The 23678-nt window shown below is 34.7% G+C and overlaps 1 long non-coding RNA gene across 1 annotated transcript in view; it reads right to left on the bottom strand.

Moving 5' to 3' along the window:
* Window positions 1-22887, bottom strand: part of LOC125181620 (uncharacterized) — a 23478-nt gene extending 591 nt beyond the window's left edge. The window contains exons 1-5 of the long non-coding RNA XR_010829521.1: window positions 22134-22887; window positions 3934-4068; window positions 2876-3031; window positions 1859-1988; window positions 1-1345 (exon numbers count right to left, since the gene is read on the bottom strand). The exon at window positions 1-1345 is cut by the window's left edge and continues 591 nt beyond it. This is a non-coding gene — a long non-coding RNA (uncharacterized lncRNA). The remainder of the gene's footprint in view (window positions 1346-1858; window positions 1989-2875; window positions 3032-3933; window positions 4069-22133) is intronic.
* Window positions 22888-23678: the final 791 nt, after the last annotated feature.

Here is a 23678-nt window from a genome sequence, read left to right as displayed (position 1 = left end):
GGAAAGAGTGGTGCTAGTACCTATCTCCTGTGCCCAAAGCATAGTGAATCATCAGTGTCACTAATTCAGAGTAGTACCCTACCTATAAATGCATTCAAAAATTAAATTCATTGTTACTTTTACACAAGCTGTCCCATTTTGAGTAATTAAATGTTAAGCTAGAAAGAAAGAAAAATAATGGTTTTATTTTAGGATTCGATTGTAAAATAGATGATTGTAGGTCTTTAAAAGCAAGTGAGGGTTTTATTTGCTTCATTTGGTTGGTTGGTTGGTGTTGGGTGTTTTGCTTGTTTGTTTGTTTGTTTTTTCTTTACCTGGGTCTACCAAACTGCAGTCCAGTGCTGCAACCTTTGAGTAAGAGAAGATAGAGGCATTGTACTATTACGATTTTTTAAGGATCCAGTAAATCTTCTGAATTAAACCTTACAGGTTTAATCTACTTTAAACTAGTTTAATCTACTTTAAACTAGTAGTTTAACTAGTTTAAACTACTGTTTGCATGTTGCCCCATCCAAACCTGTGAGACTTAATGAAAGTGGACAAATGGAGCTATAAAGGAGTTCATATTTCCTCCAGTTTCCTAAATAGTGAACAGATTATTGTTCAGAAACATTAAGGGAAGAGATGCTGGAACTGAGAACTTTGAAAAGAGAAGACATACTGAGGCTCCTGTTTCTTGAAAACATAGTTTTGGGTACCAGGTGCTGAATGCAGAAAAATGCAAAGAACATATATAATGAGAGAAGCAAAATCAAGGATATTTTTTTCCCTCTGCTTTCTACTAGATGTAGCTGTGAATCCTTGGCATTTTCCCAAGAAATCATTATTCATTATATTTCTACATTATCTTTTCCTGGGTAAGAGTTAGACATACATATTTTATCCCTTCTTTCTAAATATACCACACTGTTTCCTCTCTGTTTTCTATGTATATCACTGTTATTTTCTGCTTCCTGTTAACACCTTTTACCTTTTGAAATTTATACATAGTTCAGTGTAACATTTTTCATGCACAAATACATTTTTATAATGTATACATTTTACTTCCAATCTATATTTGAACATTATTTCACACGGGCTTTTTGACCATCCATTTTCTAATGTCTTTACTTTTTTTTTACTTTTACTTTTTACTTTTTTTTACAAGTGCTGTTTTTCTCTCCTGTTAAATAGTGTTGGATTTGATCCTGTTTCTAAGCTGCTCCATTTCGTAGTGACATAGTCAGACATGATTTCAGTCTTTGCTATACTGTGAATTTTTACCACCGAAGCTGAGAACAGTTTATGATGCTGAGAATTTGATGGAGTTAACTTTACCATTTTCTTGCTGATCCCCTCTCCACCACTGAAAGGTAAAAGTATCCTAAAGCTACCTCTCAGTTCTAACTGAAACAACCTTCCCTCCCCTCCCCTTCCCCTTCCCCTCCCCTCCCCTCCCCTCCCCTCCCCTCCCCTTCCCTTCCCTTCCCTTCCCTTCCCTTCCCTTCCCTTCCCTTCCCTTCCCTTCCCTTCCCTTCCCTTCCCTTCCCTTCCCTTCCCTTCCCTTCCCTTCCCTTCCCTTCCCTTCCCTTCCCTTCCCTTCCCTTCCCTTCCCTTCCCTTCCCTTCCCTTCCCTTCCCTTCCCTTCCCTTCCCTTCCCTTCCCTTCCCTTCCCTTCCCTTCCCTTCCCTTCCCTTCCCTTCCCTTCCCTTCCCTTCCCTTCCCTTTTTGGGAGATATTTGATATTGAGAGAAATTTCAGAGAGGTTGTATGGGCATTACTCTGCTATACAAAAATAAGTGTATCACTTTAAATCACTTTAAATCACTCAAGATGTAATTTTAACTAGATATTAGGGCAAATGCTTGTTTGTACTTACATACAATGAAGGTAGTCATGCTGATTTTTGGAGGAATTTTCCTGAGGTGATAAACATCATTTAAGTTAGAAGGAGCTTTTGCAACTTCTGAAAATGTCAAGTTTTTCAAATTCCATTAACATTTATGTGTCTAATAGGAAAGAAGACCAATAGCTTTTTTACAGAAAGCATTCATTGTAAAACTAAAATTAATCGCTGAAAATATAATAATTGCAGACAATCTTATTTGTGTTCTGGACAGCTAACTAGAAAGATCAAGATAAAGGTTAACAGTGCTTCCTTGTTCTGCATCTATTTTAAAGGCTCAGACTGGGACTTGGAGAGAGATGTATAGGCTCCATTTTAGGTAGAAGTATCTATACTTCATTTTTCATTACATAAAAACTGTATATACCTTTGTCATTTTCCCTCCCTTCCTCTCTCTCTCACACACACTATCCCTTTCTCCCTCCTTCCTCTTTTCTCCCTTCCTCCTTTCCTCCCTTCTTCATTTCTTTTCTCCCTCTCTCCCTTCCCATATCCCTTCCTCCTCTCTGTCCTCCATCCCTTTCCTCCTTCATACTTTCGCCTTTCTTCATTCTTCCAATAAGTCCTTTTTAATATACTTTTCCATAGAGCTTTAATTTCATAAAATCATTGTATAAATTTTCTTGGCCAGTCAATGGTCTTCCTGTTTTGGAAATCATCAGGTTACCAGGTATTAAGTAGATTGCATGTTGACCTCCAGTTACTATCTTTGGATGTACATATATTGATTATGAATTACAAAAAATCCCAAATATATATCATTTTCCTACAAAAAGGAGAAGAAAGAATGATTTACAATAAAATTTATTTAGTAGACCTAACCACCTTGGTAAATCTTTCTGTCGCTCTCTCTTTTTTTTTTTTTTTAGAACTGTCAGTATAGACTCAATAATATAATTAGAAACATTAAAGATATATAGTCTTTTTTTTTTCCTTCTGCTACAATGCCAATAAACAGCTAGTGTTCAACAATTAGGCACTTGTTCTTACCATGAATGAAGGAAAGATAAAGGTTGAGTGGACAAGTTTCTGACATGAGATTTAAACCTGGAAATCAGGACCTGGAAATCATCCTTGCTTGGTGGCATGAAGGAAGTGCTTTTCTTTTTAATTTCTTTACAAATTCGGGAGTTCTGGATGAAGATCCTTCAGAAGTAGAAGGAAATATGATCTTTAAGTTGGAGTAGTAGGGTCTGATATCTTCCAAAACTTGGATCTGATACTTAATATAGACTGAAACTTACATTATATTGTGAAACAATACAGAGACAATCAACATTGACAAGAAACAGAAAATTAGGCAAATATGAGAAAATCACAATTTAGCCCTCTTATAGATTTAAACACCTTATCCTCAGTTGATTGGTGGTCACTGAAAGGATCAGCGTCCCTTTTATTTGCTGCTGTTCTGGAGGAGAATGAGAAATACCAAAAAGTCTACTGTACTTATTGCTGTTTCCTGATGGTTTATTGATTTTCCTTTTGCCAACATGCTTCTGGATACTGCTTTAGCACACTGAAACAAGTCTCCCACAGCTATTTTTGTTTTGTTTTGTTTTGTTTTTCACATTCTAAATTATTTTTCTACATTATGTATCTCCAGTTCCCTAAAGGGGGTGTGGAGGTTGGAGGAGCAATAAACATCCCGTTGTTATAAGCAGAGTAGAATGCCCTCTCCACACAATGTATGCTGAAGCAGGAACTACATAGCTGCTGCCTCATCATTTGGGTCAGCTCTGTCCCTCCCTGTGAGGCATTGCTTTGAGTCTGTGCTCTATGTCAAAATGAGAACTTCAGCTCTGTTACCAGGCTAGGTAGCAGGACATGAATTACTGAGGAGCAGAAGGCAATGAACAGAACAATGACTTCAGAATTGCTGGTTATATAGCTAGCCTTACCACTTAGTTTTTATAGACTTTTTTTTAGAAGCCACTTTATCACTACAGCCCCAAGTTTATTTATCTACAAAATAAGATTAATGATTCTTTAAATCATTCCCATATGATAAGTATTTATGTTATTTTCAAACTGTTTTCATTATTGATTACCTTACATAAAAGACAGCAGTGCCACTTTGTTTTTAACAGCCTAATAGTGTGGAGTATGTAGTTGTTTTTCCCTCCATTGTTGTTTCTTTTTTAGTTGAACTTCATTTGTTTGTGACCCATGATGCTAAACAATAACTGTAGGAAAAAAAAAAAAAAAGTAACATTTCACAAGCTGACAAATGATTTATCAGAATCTGAACATTTTAATTGGGTACCAAATGTTTCTCCGGTACTTACTTAATATACTTAATATAGAAAAAAATGGAATAATGTTATTCTGTCAAGTATTCTAACATAAATAAAAATTCTGCATACGATTTTCTGCTTGTTATAGAGACAGTCAGCATTTAGTGTACTAGCAATTAAAATGCTGGTTTAAAAAAGTAAATAATAAGAATTTAAGAAGCTAAGGCCAACAAATAAAATATCATAATTGGACTTTTCCCTGAAATTTTGATAGATAACAATCTTCAGTATTTTTAAAACTATAATAAGTAAATGAAGATAGCACACAATGTATTGGTGTGGTTGCAGTTTAGAGCTTAGCATTTTGATAAAATGAGTTTGCAAAGGATTTTGGCTGAAGCACAAGCTTTTCCAAGTTTGTGTAGCTCAGATTTTGTTTATAAATATTAAAAGCCTTGCAAGAGTTGTAAAAGCAAAATATTCCATGAATCTTTGAAAATTTATAGATAGATAGATAGATAGATATAGACAGACAGACAGACAGATATTTCAGGAGTTTTTCCCCTAGTGTCAATCAATTCTTTTGTGTAACATTACCCTACAGATAGGAATTCTCTGTGTTTAACACAACTCTCTTCATTTACAACAGTAGTTTAATGCTAGTGACCAGGAAAAACTCTCAGCCATTTATCCTTGCTTCAAATGTCTCAGGCTTAAGCAAAAATTTTTAGAAATTAAATTCAGCCTCTGTGAGAAGATTTGTCTTCACTGAAATCAAAAGTAATCTTAGGAGTTCCCTGTTCCAGTGTACTTTCAGTTGAAGAGTTGATTACCTCTGATTCAAATTTGAATTGCTCATCAGTATGTTAAAACTACATTTAAAATACACCAATAAAAGTTTCCTATAAATATACTGACAGGAATGTCCTACAAAATATTAATATTAATAACCATATTTTTAATCATGTTTTGACTGTTTAGACCTCTTAATAATCTTTTATGATCCTCTTCACAGGAATTAATTTTACTTCTAAAAACACATTACTGTATTTTCTGTAACTATGCATTCTTTGTATTCAGTTATTATCGTCCTGTTATACTTGTTTTGTTAAGAGTCACAAATAATGCATTTTAGCTTCATACTAATGTCTGCAGACTGTATTTAATACATGAAAAGACAGATAGATATGTAATGCTAGGTTTTGTACAGCTATCTCTCCAACTGATTTTGACTGAAATCAAAGAAATGTCTATTGTTGAATTGAATGACTGGTAAATTTACACCAAAATATATATTTTTAAAATTAACTAAAGGATTTAGTGCTGTCAAATTTGTTACTAACTAGTTGCTTTAAAGAAAAATGACAATGTCTTAATGCATGAGTAAAAGTCAAATGTGCATTCTGGACTGTGCACAAAAATACATCAAAAGTGAAATCTTTCATCTTTTTTATTCTCTTTATTTTTTATTTTTATTTTTTATTTAAAAGAGTCGCTAAGACAACTTACTAGAAAACCCTGGCATTTTACATACACTGATTTCTGTTTGAGGAACACTTCTTTTGATTTCATATTCTTGCCAGAGGGGGGAGAAAGGAAATGTTCATTTATATTCATCAGAAAGCATTAATACATAAATTTTGCTCTCACTGTTGGTTTCAAATGTCAGTGCAGCTACACTTAAAGCAAATTTACATTTACACTCTAGAAATTCTGTATTAGCATATCCATGTACGGTTTTTAGTATCCCCAAATTGCTGCTTTGTTAAGTTTTTATAGGAGTAGTTACCTGCAGCATTATGATTAAGAGTATAGTAAACTTTTATGTAATGAACAGCTATAGTTTTATTCATTGTTGACATGTAACATAGAAAATGTCTTTCTAGACAGGGAAGAGAGACCTCAGAGTGGAAATAGAAGTGGTCGAAATCTGGTATGACACTTCCAGAAGATGCCTTAGTGGCATCATGCCTCTGTCTCAGACAGAGAGAGTGGCCTCACTATTGGATGTTGTGAGCTGTTCACCTTCCTCACTCCACTCAGGATATTTATCTCCATTTCATGGCCACTACCACTGAGGCTGCTATTGACTATTACATCTCCAATGAGTTCTTTCTACATAGGTATCATGGAGACATCCTCAGTCTTCTTGAGTTCTTACATCATGTTATCCTTCTAACAGATGTCAGACCAGTGAAAATATCCCAGAACTGGGACTTAAGAGTTTTCCCTGAGAGAACCACCACCTGAGAGAACAGAAGGAAAAACAAACAAGTATTTGGCTTTTCTTAGAGATTTAATTACTAAAATTCCTTCAGACTTACTTCCTGAACTGAAACATTTCCTATTTCTCACTGCACCAAATCTCCATATCTATACACTGGTTTCTGAGAATGCTGTGGCAAAATACCTAAATCTTAATTTCTTTTTAAAATGTTTTTCTTCTGATATCCCATAACAAAATTAATGGTACTCTCATAGACACCTTGACAAATACATGTTATATTCTTACCCATTAAAGACAAACTCTCTGATGGAGCCCCAATGGTTGTACAGGAAGCACTTTTACAGGAGGGGATGGATGGAAAAATTGTGAACAGTTTTTCTGGGCACTCGCAGGCATAGGAGACAAGTTTAAAAAAAAAGCAGTCAGTTCTGAGACTGTGAGCATAACATGGGAAAGGGCTAAAGTGAAGCCTAGCAGTAAATCTTTAACACAATATGAGAGGCTGCTCTTGAGGCAGAATAAGAAAGGAAGGGACAAGAGAGGAGAATTGGCTTGAGAAGTAATAAAGTGATTTTGCTATCGCAGACTGCTTGTGACATATCTCTTAAGCCTCATTCCCTTTTGTTATCATTCTGTTTCCCATACCCAGTATTTGGAAACCATTCTCCACTGTCTTCACATTGACTGCTTTTTTTTTTTTTGAAGTTTTTTTTTGTTAGCTGACATTTCATTTGGAGTGGCTCCTCAGTGTGCTAGTCCAGGGTGATAGCTCTTGAGAAATTAGAAAAATCTAATGATTCTACTTGGCAAGTAGCATAAAGCTTAGTTTATAGAGGAATGAAACCAAGACAAATAAGGACTGATCCTTTATAAGCAAGAATGTGAGATGGCTTGAACTCTACTGGGAACAGATCATGAACATTTTGGGGATAAAAGGATTTACAGACTCCTCCAAATGTTTTTATAATGTTCTCAAAACCCATCGTTCCCAACTCTCTTTTCCTCATCATCAGGACAACAAGGCAGCCAAAAATGAAAAAATAATAATAATAATAATAATTAAGTCCAGGTGGGCCAGTCTTAAATGAAAGTTCCTTTATATTTTCTTCTTCCTTAGAAGGAGATCTTTCCTGCTTCTACTGGTTCAGATTCTCTGAGCTGTCTGTTGTCTTTTAATAGAAAACACTAAGCCTGAAGAGCTGGGTGGGTCTCCAAACCTTGTAGTATGCCTTCAGTTTGGCAAGAATAAGAGTCAAACCTGTATAGTGCATTTTCTGTCTTCCAAACTATGTTCATTTCTCCCTTTTTTCATACTGCATTCCTGTAACCCGCCAAAAGTGCAGAAGAGAACAGCTAGACCCGATGACATCCAGAGATGCCTTCCAATCTCAAACAGACTTTTAGTTTGTTGGAGGACTGTGCAGTCACTGATATACTCCTGCAGCTTGTCTTCAGAGTGAATTAGTTCATATACACCAAAGAAACTGTTTGGTTAGTTAATGATCTCCCTTCTGACTGTGTCCAAAAAGGCATTACCTCTGAAATATTTCTGAATTTGCTTGTTGTCTGTAGTATACCACCTGTAAGCATGGCCTTGAAGCAACTGCAGAAAGTTGTGCTGGTTTGACAAGGTTGCCCTCAGTGGAGGGAAGAAGCCATAGCCAGAAATCAAACACCTCACTATGTCTAGTTCCGGGTATCCAGTTAGCAAAAAAGAGATGCTTAGTGTTTCACAAAGAGCATGTGATAGATGAATTCAGACTGGCTGAAAATGATTCTTAATATCGTGAAATTATTTTTATAGTATATAGAGAAATTAAGAAGAAGGAGATTGAGAAATATTCCTCAAACACATCTGTGTTAGTGAATACGTGATTCAATCTCACCCACTGGGAGCTGGAGTAATGCGTTCGCACAGTTATTAATCAAGACTCTAGATATTGTCAAGATAGTAAAAAATGCTGATTTTTAATTCTTTTTTATTGAAGTTTTAAATTTCTCGTGCTTAAAAGTGAATTTAAAGTAGGACAATGCAAATATAAATAACTAATTGCATATAGATATTTATATCATAGCACCATAGCCTACAATAACTACATTCTTCTCCATCTTCATCTATTTTATTCTGTAAAAGACCTGTTGTGTAAACCAACATGAAAACTCTTTGCCCTTGGAGATGCATATTGATGAATATAAAAACTCAATTGCTTCAAAAGATAAGAAACATGCTATTGTGCTGCATTTTAATGGTGTGAAATATGAGGTGTTCACCCCGGAATTGATTATTGTGGATTGGATTTAGACATACTGCAGAGAAGGTGATTTGAAAGTTAGATTAATTAAACAGACTCATGTTTTGTCACCAAAGTTTGATTTTTATATTAAATTGCTTTTCTCCTGTCTTTACAATTTTCCTTCAGCACTCTTCCTACATGAAGATGTAAAAAAGAAAGCATGCTGGGGCTTTTTTCTTTGTTACTATTTGATTCTTTTACTGAAAACGGTTACAGTGAATGTAGAGATGTTTAATAACTGGAAGACTTGGTAAATTGTCAGTATTTTTCATTCAGTAGTGCAGTTGTTGTAGACTACAGATGATTTTGTTCTACTTCCAGTTTTACAACTAACCTGCCAGTTAATCTTTCACTTGTCTGTTCTTCTATCTTTGAAGTAGGAATAATGATACTGAGAATCTTTGAAAAGTGTTTTGGGACCTACAGATGAGAAAAAATATGGTAGTTATGCAGTATTTTTAAATACAATGCCATTAGGACCCAGTCTGTGCAACTGTGAAACCTCTCAGTTCCATCCTTCGTAATGCAGGACTAACTGAGGAGCTATTAGTACCACAGCAGCCTGTCTTTTGTTGCCTTATATTCATCCAGAGAATTGTCACCAATCAAAGAATCAGAGTATAGGTTCTCAAATTTTTTTCCAATTTTTACCCTTTATTTTATACATTTCCCCAAAGGTACTAAAAAGCATTGTAGAAAACTTTTAGCCACTTTTTTTTTCCACCTATTCTTCTTAATGGAACAAAAAATACTCTTTTATATACAATATTTGACCTTAAAACAAAACAATATTTATTTTTATTTATTTATTTTAACAATATTACACAACCAATAGGCTATATTTAGGGACAATTTTTAACTTGTGAGAGGCTTGGGGAGTTCTATTAAACATGAACCTACATGAGTTCTAGTTGGAATTCATTTGGAGTCAAATTAACTAACACATTTATTACAGGCCTCATTAATCCAACATTTAAATTAATTTAATTTATGCAAAGAACATCTTGGCTTAGAACATACTGGGCAGATGATAGTGACTCTTAGATTTACACAGTCTAGCAATTTTGAATATAAAAATCCTTTGTATTAAACTAATGTCACCATTCTTTGTAGGGCAGTATCAATACCGAGAAGGCAGTAAACCACAGGAAATATATCATTCCTTTGTTTCACTCAGTTATAACTTCTCAAATGTTGAAATAAAATGCTGTGCTCCTCACTGTTGTCTGAAAGACATAGTCAGCTTTTCAGAGTGACAGAGCAAGAAATGTAAGAACCCAGCTCATTCTCTGATTTGTTGCCTATGTCTTCTGTCTTATCTCCCTTCTTCCGTTTTGAGGAAACAGAAGACTGAAGAGACATCACAAATAGATATAACACAGTACCCCAGTCCATCTTCTTTTCTCAGTTGGAGATGTCCAACAACCTCTGTTCCCGGGAGCAGAGTAGAAACAGGCCAGGACAGTTCCAATATTGAGCAGATACAGTGGAGTTATTTCTGAAGTGACCTCTCCTATAACTGACTAATTTACTCATAGTTGTTACTTTATCTGCAGCATCATGTACTGCAACTTTAGAGGTTTAATGCGAGCTTTTTACCGGGGAATTGTTCTGTGTGGGAAAGTGAGAAGTCTGTACCAAAAATAAATAAATAAATAAATAAACAAACAAACAGAAACAACAACAAAAATTCTCAAAAAAAAAAACAATCCCATGTTATAAATAGTTTGAGCTTGGATAATATGAGTATTCCTTAAAAGTCCACTGGAATTTAATCTGTGAGATTTTATGTCAGCCATTTTGTTCCTTACACTTATGGAATAATTTAGGGTGGAAGGGACCTCTGAGGGAAAATCTGGTACAATCCTCCGCTCAAAGCAGTGTTGACTTTGAAGTTAGATCAGGTTGCTTAGGGCCTTGTTCAGTCAAGTTAAATATCTCCAAGGTCCTGAATCCACAGCCCACTTGGGCAATTTTTTTTCAATGGTTTACCACCCTTGCGATTTTTTCCTTAAATATGTAGACTTGGAATATGTAATATGCACAATTTCAAATAATCTGGATTTTCCTTCCTGCAACTTGTATGTGTTGTAAATTATCCTTTCACTGCACATCTTTATGAAGCGTGGCCTTGCCTTATTTTTAGCTACTGATTAGCTTAAAACAGCAATTGCACAAATCCTTTGTTCCATTAGAGCAAGTAAGATACCAAGGCCTCATTAGCCCTTTCTTCTCCAGGCTGAACAAAACTAGTTCACACAACCTCTCCTCATACATCTAGTGCTCTAGTCCCAGGTCACCTTGTTGACCCTACACTGTGGAGTAAATACTCCAGGTTGACAAGGTCTCATCAGTGCAAAATAGTGGGAAAGGATCATTGTTTTGACCTCCAACCTATGCTTCTGTTAATACAACTGAATATGTGGATATACCTCATCACTGCAAGGGTGCACTGCTGTTCAACTTGTGCATGAGAGTCCTGAGGTACTTTTTTACAGAGATGTTTACTTCCCAGTCAGCCCCAAGACTGTACTGCTGCAAGGGGTCTGAGACACAAGAGTTTGCATTTGCTGAATTCAGGTTGTTCCTCTAACATCGTTTCATCAGCTTATCAAGATCCTTCTGGCAGTCCTACTCCTCTGTGTATCCGCTTCTTCCCACAATTTGATGTTATCCATGAGTTTGCTGAAGAGACAGTCTATCTCATCATTCAGCCCACTAATGAAGACTTCAAACCATACTGGCCCCATTGGTGACCTTGGAGTAAACAGTCCTAGCTACCCTCTGCTGGTGGTAGAATTTGAACCACTGAATGCAGCTCCGTGATCAAAGCAGTCCAGACAGTTTTTCACCTACCTTGTAGTCTGCCCATATCTCTCCAGATTGCTTTTAAGGGGCTTATAGAATACCGCATCAAAAACCACACTAAAATCAAAATAAACATCTACTTTTCTTCCCTTATCCCTGGGCATGTTGTATCCTTCTAGAATTAGTTCCAGGTTGACCATGCAGAATTTGTCCTTTGTAAATCTGTGCTGCCTCTTCCCTGCCACCTTCATGTGCCTGGACATTGCTTCCAGACAGATTTGCTTCATGAGATTTCTGGGAATTAAGGTCAGCCTGATTGATCTGTTGCTTAACAGATTATTTTGTTACACTGATATTTGCTTTTTCTCTGTTCTCTGAAACCTCCATAAATAACCACAATCTTTCAAAGATAATCAAGTGGGCTGACAATGATGTAGTCCAACTCTACCAGCACTCTACAAGGTGACCTGTCTTGTCCCCTGGACTTCTGCACTTCCATTCTCCCTAAGTAGTCTGTAACCTGATGTTCGTCTACAGTGGATAACACTTCACTCACACAGACTCTGCCACTAGGCTCAGGAGACTGGGATGCCTAATAATAGACCTTGCCAGCAAAGACTAAGCAAAAAAGGCGTTTTCCCCTTTCCTTTTCTCATCCTTTCCCATGGCCTTTGTCAAAGAGTCCCTTGCCTCATTCAGCTGTAGGCCCACCCATTAGTGAGTTGCAATGGCCAACATTTTCCTAAGGGAAGGCATGTAAGAGCCAAGTGTCTGTGCCCTCACCAGCATGGCACCATACCACAGGGTCTGAACATCATGGGCAGAGACAGAGGCTGGTAATAAGGTCCAAAACTGTCCTCAGCAAGACAAGCAGAGAACAAGGACCAAGGTCAATCCAAGGAGTTCAGAAAAAGAAGATGGGGCCAGAGACATGACTGAAGAGAAAGCTATATGAGTTCAAAGTCCATCCAAGAGAGAGGAGCATGGACAGGATAGTAGACAAGATTATAATGTGCATACAAGGGGTGTGTACATTGTACTCTAGAGTATTTGATTGTCAACCTACATGTCTCATTAAGATGTGTTTGTAGATGACATGAGAAAACATTTTTAAAAGCAAGTAAAAATATGTAACTTACAGAGACGAACCAGACCTAACATTTACAACACTGAATTTAGAGACTGATATTTGTAAATATAAAATTTCACTATCCATATTCAATTTCTTAAGACAAGCTGCAAGTGAAAATATATGTACTTTGATTTTATCTATGTGATTTGCACCTTGAGAAATTAAAGAGCTAATTGTTATCGCAGCTAGCTACACCCTGAACTAACTGCAAGAGCAAAAATACATTTTAAGCTCAATCTTGGCAATTTAGGCTGCTGCTTTGAAAAGAAGAAGCTAAAATGTAAGAATATGCATAACAATATGCATATTGATATTCATACATATTAATAATAATATGCAAGCATGAATTAAATATGCATTAAGCCTTTTTTTTAATGCCTCCCAACTTTTTTATGGAGCAAAGACAAATAAGAACAGATGCTTGCTAGCAGTCATTATTACACTTGATGTTAGATGTACACAAATCAGATTACATGGCAAAACTGAAGGTTATTATTTTTGTGTCTTCTTCTTTTCTGAGTTTTTTCTTAAACATTATGTTTCATGTTTTGCCAAGCTACAATATCAGAACAAAGGGCATATGGTCTGAGCCACACTATTGAAGAAGTAATAGATGTATACTAGAAATGAGGCAAGCTCTTAGTCAATGCCCATTTATTTTAGGGGCAGCCTATAATAAAAGTTTGGACATTATCCAGTCTCCTGAGGGTGGTTTGGGGGCATCTCTAGGGACCCATGAATCATGGAGTATTTACACTATAAATGTCATATTTTCTAGTTGTTTGCCCTACAGGGAAAAAATTTAAAATAAAACAAAACAAAACAAAACAAAACAAAACAAAACAAAATAAAATAAAATAAAACATAAAATTTAAAAAAAGCAACACGAGCTAGAAGACAGAAAAGAAGTGAACAAGAGAGAAAGAACTAAAAATAAAATATAAATGAATGGAATTCATATTCTTATCTTCCCCTTTACTTATTGTTATCATAATCCTATGGTCAGACAGTCAAACCCACTTTCCACTCTTTTGCTGATAATATAGACTATGGAAAGATTGTCTTTATATCTCTCCAAGTAAATTTCCAACATGAGAATATAAGGACATAGCAACAACTGAGAGCAAAGTAGTTGACATGGCAACAGCAAATAACCAGAAGACCTTTTGCAGTCTTTGAAGATGGAAAAGGTTGATTTTCTTCACTAGGAGGAGAAAAGGAAAGGAAAATAAAATAAAACTAAAAAAAAAAAAAAAAAACTCAAACTTTATATACACAATTGCATTGTAATAGTACAATAATTGAATTGCCTCTTGGCCTCTTTTAGAACTGCCAGTGAAATTGTAATGAAGAGTAGTGTTAGCATTGTAAATGAGAAATGATTTACTTAGAGGGCTATGTTCATTACTATTATTTGCTGAGGACCTTGGTATGTGAGATATTAGATTTGCCTTAACCTCTCAGGAGATATTGAGAGGGTATGGCAGGTGAAGATATTAGTTTTCTGTGCAACCTCAAAGGAACATTTATTGGACCATTCTGTACTGTACGCTTTTCTTTCAGTAATGTATTAAGGATTAAACAAATAATTTATAAATATGAAAAAAAAAAACTTTATTTACTTCCTTTCCTGACTTAATGTAAAATTTGAATGTATAATAATGTATACTAATTTTACAATACTAAAAAAAATCACAATATTAAAACAGATCTTTTTTTTTGCCATAAGCTTTATAGCAAAAAATATATATATATATAGTCATCTATATACATTTAGAAAACACTCCGTTTTTATCCATTATATCAAATGTTTGTTATGGAGCCTATATACATAGCTTATAGTGGAACCATGATTAAGAATATGTTTTAATATTATGCAACGTTTCCTTTTCTGTTGAATTCATCTACAAATTAAAATACAACAGAAGTAATATTTTTAATATCTCCAATGAAATCATTACCTATTTTGGGTTCTGATTCTCACATTATTGGTATCCTATTCTTAGCTTGATCCAAAACCCTTTGAAAACAGTGGGATATGGTGGGGCAACTCTTTACTGAATAATGCTATTCCTTCTTGAAAGGCTGAGGCTCAAAATTAGTGAAAATAACATCTAAAACAGATTTCTGAGATTAAATAACATTATGGCTAGTAACAACCCTGCACCTGACAGACAAATCTGTTTATCTTCCTATCTTTGTAGTACCAGCACATTTTTGTTATGTTTTTTAATTGATGGATAAAATTATCAACTTGCCAGTTGTTGTTTTGTGTTTTCCTTCTCAAGGGAATCACTTTTTTAATTGTTCCTAGCCCTAAATTACTTTTTCTTTTAACAGGGAGATGTTGGAAGTTATACCGCCTCTTTCTATTAATGAAGTTTACCGTTATTTCTGATTTGATTATAAATTCAGCTTTCAGAAACCAAAGATACACTCTAGAACAAGCTGGAATATTAAAAGAAGTGTTACATAAAAAGAAGTTACACAAAATATGGTAGATAGCTGTTTTGAATAATTGTTATATAGTGAAAAAATATTGAAAATATATATATATATTAATAAAACTAGATTTTAAAGATCCACGATTTTAGGAAGACTAGCAACTCACAATTTTTCTACTTTTGACAGTACTATATGCTTAGTTCATATTCTTTGTTGCAGACAAGTCTCCAATTTTTGAGTAGATGTTGGGAAAGAGAGCCAGTGGGTCTATAAAATGCAAATTTATTTTAAGTGAGATATACCACAAATAAGAAGAGACTGTTCTCTCTGGGCAACAGACTGCTACAATTCAGCAAACATATTTGTCATTTTCCATGTATGGATGAACTTGTTTTGACCAATTCTTTGAACGTTGATAGGAATGGGAGTTTCTGAATTGAATGTGCAGGATTGTGGAAGTGTATAGTGCTACCTGTACCTTCAAAATAATTATTTTGGACTTCTCTTATAGTTGGTATAGATAACAATGAAGCTTCTGAAAATCATTTTCTGAAAGAGGATATCTAAAATCAGAGTTTAATGCTGCTTTTTACTTCTCTACTAAGGATTAAAGGGTGATTTCCACCCAGCTTCGTCTATAGCAGCCACTTGCACCTGAAGTCTAGGAGATGGCCAAAAAAAAAAAAAAAAAAAAAAAAAAAAAAACTTATGATAACCTAGTATCTATAAAATCAACCAGAAGAAATATTTTTTTATCTTCACATCTGTTTTGCTATCTGGGGCTTGTAAAAAGGTGCACAAGAAAATAAAGGTCTTAATATCTATTACGTCGACGATGGAGCACAAGCTGATTCTTACCAGGGCTATAAATGTACATTGGTCCCTAGCCAGGAAAAATGGCACTTTTGTGCAACATTTTCAGTCCTTTGCAATATGGTCTATTTCAAAGTCCCCCCTCTAGGAAATACACATGGATCCATCATAACTGAGTAAGTACCCAACGTCAATGAAATCCATACAGAGAAGCATGAAATTGTGTGGTTCTGTGACAAGAAACAAATGAAACCAGACTGTACATCACTTTAGATAATCCCAGTTGCATCTATCTGAAAACAAGAGTGCAAAGTAATTCTATTGAAATAAGAAATTCTTATAAGAACTTGATAGGTCACTGCCATGGTAAGATACCATCTTCCAATTTAGTAAAATGTTTTTAAACCTAACCAGCTGATTTATCTCTTCTTACGAATTGTGACTCTGGCATCACTTACAAGACCCATTGCTTTCTTGTTTCTTTGAGACAACTTTTTTCCTTTTCTCTAAAAAAGATCCAGTCAGGGTGAAACTATGAATTGAATGAATCAGCTTCTTTAGATCATCTTTAACAAAGTTAAAGAAGGATCACATGACAGCTGCAGTGCCAGGGATTAAATAGAGAAAAGATGAGATTGCTGAAAAAGTTGGCCTTCTAAAGACTTTTCTTTTTATTTCTTTTTTATTTTACATAGAAGGTTTTATATCTTAGGCATAGTGTACTTGCAAAAGTCTTTTCTTTGGACTCAGAAAAGATGAAATTACTCAGTCAAATCTCCTACAAAACACAGTGTACAGGCTGAATTCACCTGTGATTTGATTTGCCAAGACCTACGGTGAAAGGAAATGGGTTGTATATAAGCTTCTCTATGCTCACCTTCTTTAATAAGTCCAACAAGTAACTGACTTTTATCTTTAGCATACTGACTGTCATTTGATGGAAGCGAGTTCCAGTGATCACCATAACTGAATCCCTAGAATGCCTTGGTGTATGTGTGTGCATGCATGTGTGTGCGTGCAGCCTTTGGCAGAATAGAAAGTTTTAGCTCAGTAACAACCCCTGCTGGGTTGTACAGCACGTTTCCAAATGATTTACCACACAGCTTCCTGTACTGATGAGGCATCATCTGTTAGTCTTCAAGCAATTGTACTTCCTGCTGATTGCAACTTCCTGTTGTTTTTTTTTGACCAACAAAATTGTGAAGCCTCCATAATTCTCCATATGTGTTGTATGGCTCTTATTGTATTATATCAGATTAGGTTTTCTGTGATTTATGAGTTTTCTAAGTAGAATCATAATGGTAGATGGGCTACCAGAAAAGCAAACAGAACCAACCTACAAAGTAGTTTGACAGTATTAGAACAGAGTAGAAGAATAGATGTTTCATCATAATAAATACAGAGTTATTCACAGTGATTAGAATAAATGTAAACCAATATTTGAAATCTACAATTCAGAATGAGGCAATTTCTCTAAGGAGTAATCACAAATACAACATTAAAGTGCCTCATTGGCTCCTGTGTATTGACCTAATATTGACTTTGCTAAACATTAAGCTTCCACAAATTGGCTGAGGATAGAAATGGAACCATAAAGGTTTCTGAATGGAGCATTCCTGTGTATGTACTAGTTCAGCAAAATACCGAATGTTGTTTACCTTTTATGTATAGTTTCTCTGAATCAACATGTTAGCCCCTGATGAACAAGAAGTGATTGTTTCTGAGTAGATGAGTTCATTTGGGTCTTTTTGTCTATACTCAGAAGGAAAACAGAGTGAAAAAGAATTCTGATTTTGAGACATTAACTACAATAACATCTTCATTAGGCATACTAGGAAATTTCAGTAGTTCCTTAAATTATGAAAATGATTCTCACAAAGCATTGAGCGGAAACTTCAAATAACGTACAACACTAAAAATACTTAAATTGAGTAAAATTCATGTTTTCTTTGTTTGTTTGTTTGCTTAATCCAGGAAAAAAGAAACATGAACTTTTTGCAAACATTACATGAAGAGTGTACACAGAGAGACTGAGAGGAACAGCAATCTTGTTTTGAACAAAACAGTCTTTTAAATAAAGACATTCAGAAAATAACTTACAAATTATTCTTCAAATATGGTAAAAGACAAATAGTTAGCTTAATATGTAATGACATTATAAGGTGTCTTTTTTTGTTGGGGGGGCACTACTTCAAGGTAGATATTCAAAATCTCTGATAACTTCTGTTAAATTGTTATTTGAGTAAATTTTATCATTTCATTTATGATAACTTTTCTTTGTTTCATGCTTTTCTGCACTACTGGAGATTTACTCTTTGCTTTGCTTGGGAGGTTGTTGAAAAACAGGCTAAGAAATACTGAGTAGACTAATAGACAGTGGTCACTGCTTCGTAATGGGAGGAAACTGGAATAATTAATTAAAATAATAAATAAATAAATAAATAATAAATAAAATAATTAAAAGAGTCTGCACTCTGTTATTTCATATATTTCAGGTAGGTATAGTTAAGTAATGAGGGATTGGGGTGAAGAAAAATGTATAATAGGGAATGTGGTATTTCTGAGGGCAACACAAAAGCAACCCTAAAACACAAAATTGGTTTCTTTGCTTGTTTGTTTAAAAAAAATACAAGAAAAGAAAAAAAAAAAAAAAAAAAAGAAAAAGAAAAAGAAAAAGAAAAAGAAAAAGAAAAAGAAAAAGAAAAAGAAAAAGAAAAAGAAAAAGAAAAAGAAAAAGAAAAAGAAAAAGAAAAAGAAAAAGAAAAAGAAAAAGAAAAAGAAAAAGAAAAAGAAAAAGAAAAAGAAAAAGAAAAAGAAAAAGAAAAAGAAAAAGAAAAAGAAAAAGAAAAAGAAAAAGAAAAAGAAAAAGAAAAAAAAAAGAGAAAAAGAAAAAAAATGAAAAAAGGAAGGGGAAGGGGAAGGGGAAGGGGAAGGGGAAGGGGAAGGGGAAGGGGAAGAGGAAAAAAGGAAAACAGAAGAGACTATTTCAATCAACACAACAGATTAGAAATAGACCAGAGAAGGAAAAATAAAATTGTCAAATGAAAAATAGTTTAATTCATAGCAGGGAAACTAGGTTTGTTTTTAGGAAAGACAAAGGTAACAGGAGAAAGTAATCTGGGTCATGGTACAAACAGGTGACTGTATCAGAGCTATCCCTTAGAATAGCAAAGGATGGCAGTAGCAGTGAGCACACTAGAAAAAGAGCATCACTGGAAACGGTTGAAACTATAAGTAAGTTGCACATTGCTATGGTTATCTGCAGAATTATTCACTTCATAAAGTTGTTGTTATAATGTACTACATAAGAGTATCTCTCTGTAAGCTTTGATCAGGTTTGCAATATACAGTTATTTCTCTAAACTTATTATTTTTATGTTTAGCTACCTGTTCCCCTACTTTTTTTTTTTTTGATAATGTTTCATGCTTTCCACCTGTTTTTCTCTCATATATGATCAATGTTACCACAAATCACAATGCCTGTTATTTGTTTAGCATGCTCCCTCTTCCCAAGACAGTTGTTTCAAGACTGGTTAATTGACAATTCTGAATATTTCTGGAAAAATTTTGGCTATCTACAGTTGCATATAAACACTATAAACACTAGAATTTTTGCTGGAATCAGAATATTTTTCAAATATTTCTATCTTTATTTACAAGGTGACAAAAAAAAAAGCTATTTATTTAATTTGATCTTATTATTTTTTTAATGTTTAATTAATTCATGAAGTAATTATTTTGACTTTACAATAAAGGTATTATTAAAATACCTGAAGCTGTAGCATCTGCTTCCACTAATTTAAATTCCCATATTACCTGTCCAGAGGGATGTGCATTACTGCCCCAGTAAAGAGAACAAAACAGATACAACAGCGTAATTCACTCCTGCTCAAGGTCATTTCTGTCCAGCTATTCTGAATCCTGATTTAAGATATGGTATAGAGGAACTGTAGAACAGTATGTTTTTTGTAAATACTAAGAAAAGCGCAGTTGGTTTATTGTACAGCCATAAAGCCAAATTCCTAGTAAATGTATATCATCAGTATTTCATTAATATCATCAGCAATCAAAAATTAAGATTTCTAAAGGAAAAAAAAATGCAGTATTAATCAATGCATATAAATCATTAATTCCCAGAGTCCTCCTGGATTTCCAAACTCCTGAAATACATTTTGAACATACAGGGTGCTCAGCCACTTAGTAGTAATGTATTCAATAGAAGGAGCTGCAAATCTTAGGTTGGCATATCTCAGTACCCACCACTTAATATTATGGAATTTTTAACAGATATTTTTGACTAGATGTGTAGCAACTTTGAAACTCATGGTATTTCCTAAGACTTCTTAAGGTCATAAAATTCCTAACCCGTCTTTTGTCTTTTACTTTTTTTTTTGGGGGGGGGGGGGGGGGGTGGTTTGAAATCAATGTCTTCAAGTTTTTGCTTTGGAGGTTTTTGTTGGGGATGATGTGTTTTTTTTTTTCTTTTGAAGCATCTCAGATATACCTTGAACTGTAGAATGGATGCACTGAAAATAAAATACTAAATTATTGCTTGAACATTGCTTACGTAACTATGTAATGAAGTGAATCTGTTAGCAGATGATAGGCAAAATGACAGCCAGTTCTCTCCATCTTATACTTATAACCTATGTGAAATTGCAAAGAAATGCTGTGTTCATGGATCATGGAATAATGCTACCCATGGATCATGGAAATGCTGTGTTCAGGAAAACCAGCCAACCAAACAAACAAACAAACAAAAACCAACAACATTAATAATTAATATCAACAACTCAGATGGAACAATGAGCTGTATTGAGAAAAAAAAATTAACCTATTTAACCATTAATTCATGTGAACTAGTAACAACAGGAGTTCTACCAAAGATTCATGGAATATCTGATATATGCTATGAAAGTAGCATCAGTTTTGTCTTCTAATAAGTACACACATACTGAAATGAAAAACTTATTCCTTCAAGATGCTTTTGACATACCTTTGAGCTCACATAATTCAATGGATTTGCTGACTTTTGAACTTTTGCTTTCAGGTATGTCATTATTCACTTTGAGAAACAAAGTCAGTCCCATAGATGAGTTGACATCGTTATCTTTAATGGAGAAAGTCCTTCTGCCACAATTGCAAACATCCTTTCTTGCTTCCAAAACTGCTTAGATTCCTGATTAACCTTTCCATAGAAATTATGTCTGTATTTTTGGGAGCTCTGTGTAGAATCAGTGCACCAACATGCAGTGTTTGATTGGGGTGTCTTGTTCATTTCTCTTCTTTTCTGATGTATGTCAGTAAGCCATTCACAGAATAGCAATACCATTGTGATACACCCTACCAAAATCCTTGACATGCTTTTAAGGCAAAAAGTAACCATATTTATCATGTAATCAGTGGCATTCTCAACAGAACCATGACCACAAATATAAAAGGATACTGCTTTCTAGTTTGCTTTTGTGTTTGCAACTTACATAGTGTGCATAGTGTCTTTGTGGCTACAATACAGCAGGCTGTAAATGATGTATGAAATAAAGCACGAAATTCTGGTAGAAAATGGGTTTGGGGAAAAAAATTAAGCCTAATTCTAGTATTTATAAGTTGTGAAGTTGTGAATACAGGAAAGGTACCAGGGAATGTAAATGAGAATTGAATAACTAAATGTCAAAGAGACTCAACACAACTACTAATGAATAAGTATTGGAATAGATGACTTATTTTAATAGAATCAGCTGCAATAGTTATGAAAATATGAATTACTTTACTAAGCATTATCATTCTTTATTATTTAGATTATATTGTAAAGAATAATCTTAGTGTGACATGGATATTATTTTTAAATATACCTTCTATTGTTATACAGTGTGACCATTGTTCTATATATTCTAGCAATGCCTTTGATATGCAATTTTCAGAGGAATTTACAGGTTATTAGAAATGAAACTTCACAGTCATTTACATGTTTAGGAAAAGACAGCATTAGAAGTCAGACACAAACGTCCTTTGAAACTGTGCAGAATAGCTTCCTGTCTACTGTTAAAACAGGGAATATAAAAGAGAGCATATCTGAAAATATATCAGTAAAAATATAGTATATATGGGCAACATCTAACCTTTTTGGTGGTACAGTGGTACAGACCTGCAGCCACTGAGTTATTTTAAATGGCTTTAATCAGGAACACATGGATAACTGCTCACAGATGTTTATGTTGGAGAAAAAGTCTAATACAGAGGTCAATATTTTGGGTGTTCAAAATTCAGTCATTTAAAAATATAGATATTGACTTACTGTCTTAGCTCAACTATACTCCAGTACCTTAACCTTTTTGTCCTTAGATACTGCTGCCTGTAAAATAAGAATAGTAATGATAACCATACTGCATAAACATGGTAAAAGTACTTAAGACTCAACCAGAGAGGGCCTGTTGCTTAAAATGGAGCTCTTACATAGACACATTCACCCCCACACACCTCCAAGTGCAGAATATTAATGCTGATGTATCAACAAGAATATCTTAGTTCAAGTCAGAAATACAATTTTTGATACAGATCTCCTGACCATCTTAATGTGCTCCAAATCCTTATCAGCACTCAGAACATGAGCCAATGTAAAATCCCCTGAAATGTGTTTATGGCAGATTTCTATGCTTCAGTAATGACCATTCAACTCTACAAAATAGTACTATCTGATGCCAGAACTGTGTAATTTAAAAACAGATTAGGTAAATCTCCTTTAGCTTGATACCTTCAGATTACACTGTAGGCATAGAATGGCACAGCTCCTGCTGTTACTGTCAGTACAGTGAGTAGCCAAGGGTGCACAGAAAGCTTCAGAGATGGTAGCAGCCAGAAGGAAATTGAAGCAGAGGATGTTTGCAGTTAGAGATGTTTGGGATGAAAAAATTAATATAGGGAAAAATAGCACAGTTTTCCAGTGACTTGTTAGAATCATGACGAGGTGGATGTTTCATCATTGCCATCAATATCAATTACTTTGGGACAGTATTATACCTCACATGCCTTGCTCCAGAGACCCTGATTTCAGGATGTGTGGGTCTGGAACAAAACTGTTATACCAAGGTGTGAAGTTTGGTCTTGGGATCTCCACTTACAAAACATCTGGGTGCTACAGAGCCAGGATTTGCAGCCCCATGCAGGTGATATCAGGCTGGGAACACTGCATGGGGTCTAGGGAGCTACTTAACAGCCCAACGGGACAGCTCCCTACTGGAGAGGGAAGGGCTGCTTTTGTTTAATTTTCCTTGGAATATCTTCTTTTTTATTATTATTTTTTTCCCCTGAAAAATCAAGACAAAAGGGATTTAAATGCACCTGGACAAATCTTGAGCTTTTGATATGGAAACATCTCAGAGAATAGGAAGCCAACATTTCAGCCAGCTCTACCTAGGAGGTGCTGCAAAGGAACAAGGAAGAAAAGGACAACTGAGATACATACTAGAGCAAGAAGGGTTTCTAAATATCACTTTTGACACAAAATGATGAGTTTATCCATTATGATAATAAATCAAGACAGACTTGAAACTGTAAGATTTTTTTTTGACCTTTTTTTTTTGAGGAGTAGAATTTCTCGTGCCTAAATATGGTCATCAATTTATAGAAATGTGTTTGGATCAACCAAGCACAGTAAGCATCATCTTTCATGAGATTTGAAATGACTTGATTGAAATGTTTTTGATTGCTAGATAAAAATTGGCCAGATAAATCTTTATTCCATACACCATCTTCTATATGATGTACATGTACATCAGACTTTCACACTTACAATTTTCTGCTTAGTTAGGAATAAAGTGAGATATCAGATTTTTTCCAGAAA

The sequence above is a fragment of the Anser cygnoides genome, chromosome 2, assembly GCF_040182565.1.
Source record: "Anser cygnoides isolate HZ-2024a breed goose chromosome 2, Taihu_goose_T2T_genome, whole genome shotgun sequence".
Taxonomy (NCBI): domain Eukaryota; kingdom Metazoa; phylum Chordata; class Aves; order Anseriformes; family Anatidae; genus Anser; species Anser cygnoides.
This window is presented reverse-complemented; position numbering and strand designations above follow the sequence as displayed.